The sequence below is a fragment of the Palaemon carinicauda genome, chromosome 2 (genome assembly GCF_036898095.1).
Source record: "Palaemon carinicauda isolate YSFRI2023 chromosome 2, ASM3689809v2, whole genome shotgun sequence".
Taxonomy (NCBI): Eukaryota; Metazoa; Arthropoda; class Malacostraca; order Decapoda; family Palaemonidae; genus Palaemon; species Palaemon carinicauda.
The window spans coordinates 129,505,655-129,511,890 of NC_090726.1; the positions used below are offsets into that span (position 1 = coordinate 129,505,655).

At 35.7% G+C, this 6,236-nt stretch overlaps 1 long non-coding RNA gene across 1 annotated transcript; it reads left to right on the top strand.

The window, feature by feature from the left end:
* The first annotated feature begins 2,638 nt into the window (after positions 1–2,638).
* On the top strand, positions 2,639–3,182 carry LOC137621422 (uncharacterized). Its single transcript, XR_011040215.1, has 2 exons — positions 2,639–2,717; positions 2,936–3,182. It is a non-coding gene; the product is annotated as an uncharacterized lncRNA (long non-coding RNA).
* Positions 3,183–6,236: the final 3,054 nt, after the last annotated feature.

The window sequence follows — 6,236 nt, forward strand, 5'->3', positions numbered from 1 at the left end:
AATAGGAATAACCGCCATCTTGAATATGGCGCCATCTTGATACTCAATAGTAGTATGGGAAATAGGGTAACCTTGATAACGGCTCCTCTTCCAAATTTACCACTCTTCCCCCTCGAGGCGAAAACGCTATTCGGGGTTAAGATCGCTATGTGTCGTATCAAGCATACGTCCCCTGATTATGCGATTTCCTTAAGAGAAAATTTAAGGATATTCGCACCAGGAGTTAGAATTCTGGAGACCTAAAGGTAAATTCTCTAGGAATATCAATTTAGTTCAAATATCCCTTGGAAGCTACTTATAGGAACCTTCCATCAGCACGAAATGGCTTGAGCCCAAAAAACTTTGTTATCAACTGGAGCAGTTTTACTTAGGGGTCTTAAGCTTTCACAGCAGTTCTATCTTGAGTACCATTATGTTTCACATTCCTTTGTTAAGTTAGTGTTTTCTTTTTTACTGCAATGTGCTTTGTCCAAATACCCATGTAGATCAAGTGTAAAGTAGACAAAGTTTTGGGCCACCTTTTGGAGGCCTCTTCCTTTTTAAGAGTTAGCTGTGTGGCTCCTTTAAAAGGGCAGCTTAGTCATTCATGCTGTTGCTGAAGTCATGTACTACTCCAGCCCATTCACTAGCTTGCACTTTTATTGTGTGGGACTTGAGCTACGATCTGCCAGTTTCAACACTGACTTGGTCTAATCCCTCCCAATTCATTGCCAAAACGAATTGATATCTCATGATGATGACTTGAAGTACTAATGTTTTTTTGTCGTCCTATAAGAGTATAATTGACCTTTTAATAAAGAAGCCACAACCATTACAGTGTATTTTTTGAGCCAGTTAATTTTCTCGCTTTGGCCAGTCTTCACAACTGTAATTTATGTGCCTTTGAAGTCCCTCCTTTGTCAGTGGGCTCTTTGCTATTGCTGCTGCTACTGATGATGATCTTTCACACTACAGTTGGGGTACACACAAAGTCTGTGGTAAGACCTACTTTAACTTGCCGGACTCGAGGCAAACAACGAGTTATAGCTGCACATACATTAACTGAAGGACGGCGTATATTCAGGACCGTTTAGCAGCCGAGGAATTAAGGGAAACCATTTATCCCTTGAAACGAAGGACGACGAACAGAACTATTACGCCCGCACCTGTTAGGGTACCCTGACACTTGCACGACTTTTTGCCACGAATTTGTCGTAGTCGTGACATTTTGTGGCACGAACTGGAAGATTAAAAAAGAAAAAAAAAATACCTCGGAATCACAGCTGACCTGTCCACATTGACACGAACTGGCACGACGAGTTCACACATAGTTTGCGCATAATTGGCGTACTTCCCGCATCGTCCCGATGAGTTTACGAACAGTTGGCGCATAGTTCACGACCCGGTCACGAAATTTTGTCGTGACCAGAATTTTGAACATTTCAAAATTCTCATCACGACATGCCACGATGTTACGACGGGTTTACGAACACTTCACGCCAGTTCGCGACGAGTTCACACCAGTTCACGACTCGAGTCGTGACAATGCGTGCCACAAATTCGTGAAAGTTTCAGCCTGGCTTTAGACTGTGAGTGTGTTTGGCGTGACATCCCAGAGTGACAGCGGCGATTAGAACATCGCGCCAGCCTTCCCAACACCTGACGAAGGCTCCTACTTCAGCGACGGCAGAAGGCCTACGATTGACGTATAGGACCAATTAAAAAAAGGAAACTTCTAACTCTTCAGCTAGTGTCAAGACTTTTGAGTTCAACGTTACAGATTTATGTAAAACCCATTCTCTTTTAAAAATTGCATTGTACGTGACTGTTCAACCTTGTTGTCTAGTAAAACTACAAATTTGGCAACTAGTATCCATCACCCACGTAACTTTTCTTATGTTAACTCCTGAGAAGCTCATTAAGTATTGAATAAGAATGGACTAAAATACAATTAAGAAATAGTAAGTAAAGGTAAAAATACTTGTCAATTAATAAGAAGATTTATTGAGAAGCTTTATTACAAGAAAAACCAAAGGAATCATCACATACATATATAAATATATATATATATATATATATATATATATATATATATATATATATATATATATATATATATATATGGTGCTAGGGCAATTTGTCCCTGGTGAATTTGTCGTTGCCCAATTCGTCCCGCTCAATTCATCGTTGCTCAATTTGTCCCCAAGTCAATTCGTCGTTGGGCAATGTGTCCCCAAGTTAAAAGACACTAGGTTGTTTAACTGTATTATTTTTATTTTCCTGTTTTGGACAGTTGGAAACAAAAGGTTTTTACTTAGAGTTACTTCTAAAGAATACACCCATCCAACAACATGGCTACCTGCAAGATTTTAATTTCAGAGAAAGGAAAAAACAAAGTTGTTGATGAAGAGAATTATATATATATATATATATATATATATATATATATATATATATATATATATATATATATATATATATATATATATATATATATATACTATGTAAACAGACACGAATCGCGTCCTCTATTTCCATTATTGAACTAGCCAATTATAAAATTTGGGGTCATTTAGTTACCAAACTAGGTACTGGACGAATTCTTTAACAAGTGAAAATCTGGGTAAAGAATTGTTGTTTTACACTTGATCTTGAGGACTGGAGCTGGGCGGTTCTCTTTTCGAGATCGCCATTAATAATTTAGAATAAGACTGCGCCCTCCAACTAAATAACTTGGAGTCAGTAACTGTATAAATTGATCCATTCCATTTGTAATTTACTGGTCAATTCAAATTCAAATTTGTTATTTCTGTTTTGATTGGTTTTGTTGTAATATACTTATTATTGGTTTTTGTAAGTCGTAATACAAGTGTAATCTAATTTTAGTTTAGGTCTGTTGACATTTTTTTTCTGTAAAAGTAGGATAAAAAATTTATTGTAATTATTTCATTTGCAGAATGAAATGTCTGTAACGACTTCAACGTCGTGACGTTACATGCCTCGTTCGTATGGTTTGATGAGGTGTCAATGGTCTTATTCTGATTGGGCAGGTGCAAGCCCTTGCAGTTGCGCTACATACTAAGAATAAGGAGAGTGTGGATAGACTGAAGTTTTAGCCTTAAAATGCGCTGTTTTGTTGCCCTTGCCTTCCCGTTGCCTTCTTACCGGTAGATGATGATGTCCATGGCTACGAGGAACTTGTAGATGATGATGTACGATCGTGTGAGACACGCATGTACCAACCGTGTGTCACACGATCGTACAATGATGATATGCCACAGTCGGTAGTTTCCTATTTTGAGAATAATTACATAGGACCCCTTAGAGGAAGAGGAGAAAGGAGGCGACGTCTTGAACCACCATATCCATTAACTATTTGGAATGTTTGGGATAGAGGCATGTCTGGGATTGCTAGAACTACAAATAATTTAGAAGCCTACCACAGCCCACTGAAAGCCACAGTTGATATAAGTCATCCAAATATTTGGAAGGTCATAGATGTTTTGAAATGTGAGGAAAGGTTTGCTAGTTCCAAACTGCAGAAATTTATCCAAGGAGATGAGCCAATGCAAAATAAAAAATAGACATGAGTTTGCGTATAAAAAATGTCATGGAGAGATATGATCCCAACCAAAAAATTACCTTTCTGAAAACAATCGCACACAATCTTAAACTTTATAAATTAAATGCTTAACCAATATTTTTAAGAATTTTATTGCAACTTTGTAACTTCCTTCTTTCCTAAAAAAGATAAAATATTAGAGGCAAAGTTTCTAAAAATTACTTTCAAACTAAAATTGTCGTTAGATAATTCTTTTTTTAAGGAGCAAAGTTTTAAAAAGTACTTTTGAACTAAAATTGTCGTTAGACAATTTTTTTTTTTAAGGAGCAAAGTTCTAAAAAGTACCTTTGAATTCTCTTTTTTGAGGAAGCAAAAAGGGCCCAATATGTAAGACAAAATAAAAAAGAAAGCGAAAATGAATCATTGAACTCGACGATTTGCCCAACGACGAATTGACTTGGGGACAAATTGAGCAACGATCAATTGAGGACCGACGATGAATTGCCGTCGACGAATTGACCGGACTATATATATATATATATATATATATATATATATATATATATATATATATATATATATATATATATATATATATTATATAATTATTATTATTATTGATGGACTATAATAATGAATGCCCTATATATTTAACAAAAGTAACCAGTAGACTCTGTATCCTTACCATTCGCAGGTTTAATATAAGCAGTAAGGCCATGGAATTTAACAAAACAATAATTACTCATATGCCATAACAAATATAAAGCAAACCTTGATAGAGAAGACAAAAAGTCAATACTGCATTGTACAAACAAGAGCTTGAAAATTCACTTTATATATAACAAGGTCAGTCTCAACTTACTCTTCTGTTATATTACAGGGTATGGCTGTGTTGTATTTGGTTTTATATATTTTAATACTCTCGTCTTTTCAGTAAGGTGCATTTACACTTGCATAATATGTAATTAAGGATGCTCCTTATTTGAAAAGATAAAAAAGCATAGTTACATGAGGCCAAAATACAACACACCATACTCTGCTATATAGATGTATAAAGGAGGATAGTAAATTGAGACTGATGAAGTTATGTAAAGGAATTTTCAAGCCATTGCGTGCTATTTTTTTTTTCTTTCTTATCTTTTCCTTTTGGTGTTAGGATATATAACTATGAATATATTTTTCCAACAAGGCTGATATACAATTTTTTTTATAACTTATATAAGGAAATAAATTGTCTGAGAGGATCATAAGGATGCAGCAATTCTTTGCATTTTTTGAGCATTCGCTGTTGTGACTTGCCGAGCTCCCATGAAAAGTAATATAGGAAATAATTCCCTGTAGCAGATATCTAGATCCAAACCAGGTGGATTGAAGTGCCAACAGATCCGAAATCTGCAATCATAGTTCATCAACCATCACATGGTAAAGGTCAGAGATTTCTAAATATTGACTTTAGTTATTATCAATATCACCCCTGTTCAGGCGCTTCATTTACCACTGGATAGTACACCCAACTGAGAGCGTTGAGCAAGTTTAAAAGTAAAGACAATAACACAAGAGTGGAAGAGTGAGCAGTTCTAGAGTTAAAGTGTATTAAAGCTTTCTTGTGGGTCTCTCTACGACGGGATTAGAGGAATTGTTCACTTCAGTAGCACAGATAAAAGTGTAAAAAAACACATATTCGTATGGTTACAACGAAGCCATCTGAAATTTAAAGCGCCATTAACTCAATAATCTTAAGAATAGGATAGTTTAAGACAAATATATGTAAATATGAAAGTTCATTTTATGATTCCCTTGATTTGTTGAAATACATGACTTCATTTTCGTTCTTGAAAAAAAAAGGGTGTTTAATACCTCTCAGACATGAGTCCAAAGTGTGTCTATAAAACAACATAAAGAAATTTTATAATTAGTTTCAGGGATTCTTATCCCAATATTTCAATGTAGACTGTCAATAGTATTTATGAAAAATAAGTCCAAAGAAAGGAAATGTGTTCAGTTAAAATCAATGATCGCTTTAACCTATTCTATGATTTAATTAACAAGATTTGTATAACTTTATAAGGCTAACTTAACAATATGTGCTACGAAATGAAAAATGTGCAAATAGCTTATATTATAGATTAGTGAAGTTTATTTACAGATCAAACACATGGCTATTCCATAAGCAAGGGCTTAGTCAAAACAATAAAAGGAAATATAAAATGGAATAACCAATAAACGCAAAGACTTCCACACCCATGCTTGAATGTCCATAGCCATATAAAACCTGCATATACGTAAACAAAAGGCGTAAAATTTTCGTTTAGTGAAAGGGGGAAATGTGGACAGCATAAAACGTCCAGAGGTCCGGGATGGTGCTAGAACCCTTTGAAGTACCAATAGTGGGGGTCTGTAGATGGTGATGTTCTTTGATTTTCAGCTGCAGTCCTATTACCCCTCCGTCTTGGTGACCCCTTTCAATTATAATTCTCGGCAATGACAATAGTTTGGAGGTCCTTTTATTGGGGCCTTTTGACGCCGTTCAAATCCTTTACGGGGTCTCCCTTATTAGTCTGAGGAAACCGAGACAACTATCGATGCTGCTGCTAGGTTACTCAATGACTTAACAATTGCAAATATACTGCATATTCATGAGGTGATGATGTTAGCTTTTCTCACGATGATGATTGGAGGTCAACAGGGTCGTTTG